General features: G+C 40.0%; 1 long non-coding RNA gene across 1 annotated transcript in view; it reads right to left on the reverse strand.

Moving 5' to 3' along the window:
• LOC118478812 overlaps window positions 1-251 on the reverse strand; it is an 8,241-nt gene extending 7,990 nt beyond the window's left edge. The window contains exon 1 of the long non-coding RNA XR_004859299.1: window positions 188-251. This is a non-coding gene — a long non-coding RNA (uncharacterized LOC118478812). The remainder of the gene's footprint in view (window positions 1-187) is intronic.
• Window positions 252-1,381: the final 1,130 nt, after the last annotated feature.

The raw sequence follows: 1,381 nt of genomic DNA on the forward strand, positions 1-1,381 counted from the left end.
TAATAATAATAATAATAATAAAATATCATCATCATCGTCATCCATCATCATCATCATCATCATCGTCATCCATCATCATCATCATCATCATCATCGCCATCCATCATCATCATCATCATTACAACAACAATAGTAAAATGACGACAATCATGATAAGGACCACAATAAGACTTCAAGTAAGCATTACCCGAACACTGGGCACGCTGTCATGTATCCCTACCACCTTGTCATCCACTCGTCCTCAGGTCAGTGCTCAGTCCCACAGTCTAGAGTGTCTGTCCTGTGCTAGAGACTTGCACCAGGACCGGCTTGCGTGTGGGAGGGTCGAGGGGGGAGTGGGGGGCAGGTGGAAATGCAGTCGAGCGTGACGTTTTATATCTTGAAAACATCTGCTGGACTAGTCGGGGATCTAGAGTAACCGAATGTTTATTGACTACTGGTCAGATTACTGTAACTTATCCATGGTTTTGTGTGGTTCATTTGTTGTTTGTTGTTGTTGGGGGGGTTTTTGTTTTTGTTTTGTCTTTGTGTGTTTGTCTTTTTTTGTCTTTTTTTTTAGGGTGTGTGTGAATATGATTAAACCTTAAGTGTTTTGAGGTAGGTTTTTTTTTTGTTGTTGTTGATGATGTTTTGGAGCTGGGTTTTTTTTTGCTTGAGAAAAGAGTAAGAAGGTGTTCTGTTTTTTATAGGTTTTTTGTTTTTGTTTGTGGTCGGACTTTTGTTGGTTTTGGTGTTGGTGTTGTTTTTTTGTTAATGTTGTTAGTTGTTGTTGCTGGTCTTGTTGTTGTTGTTGTAATTTTTGTAGGTGTTAATGGTGTTGGTGTTGTTGATAGCTCTGTTATTGTATTGTTATTACTGCTGTTGTTGTTGTTGGTGGTGGTGGTGGTGGTAGTGGTGGTGAATGGCATTGGTTGTTGTTGGCAGACCGTCATGGTTCAGGAAGGCACGTGAATGTTGAGTGGGTGGTTAGCGGGTGCTCTGGTATGGTTCGCTTCTTCTTTCCTATCAAACATCTATCGTCTTTATCTCCCCTCCTTCTTTTTTGTGTTTGCTACTCTCTTGTAACACTTCTAATATTCTGCGCTTATATGACCTTATTGTGTTGCAAGTGCCGTAAAACACTTACTGAAAAAACATGAATGTTGCTGAGTATGTGGCATAGTTAGAGAAACGAGAAACGGGAAGAAACAGGTTTTTTTCTCCGAGATTGATGTTGGAATTTCTGCTTTTTTGTTGTTGCTATTGTTGTTGTTAATTGTTTTTAGTTCTGCTTCTGCCCGTGTTGTCTTCTTAACTCTTTCTTACAGCAGTTTGTCGTTCTTTTCAAGAATATTCTATGCGTAAAAGTACGGGTGTACCATTAGGTTGTGAAGGGGGGGGG

Source organism: Aplysia californica, unplaced genomic scaffold (assembly GCF_000002075.1).
Source record: "Aplysia californica isolate F4 #8 unplaced genomic scaffold, AplCal3.0 scaffold00991, whole genome shotgun sequence".
NCBI lineage: Eukaryota > Metazoa > Mollusca > Gastropoda > Aplysiida > Aplysiidae > Aplysia > Aplysia californica.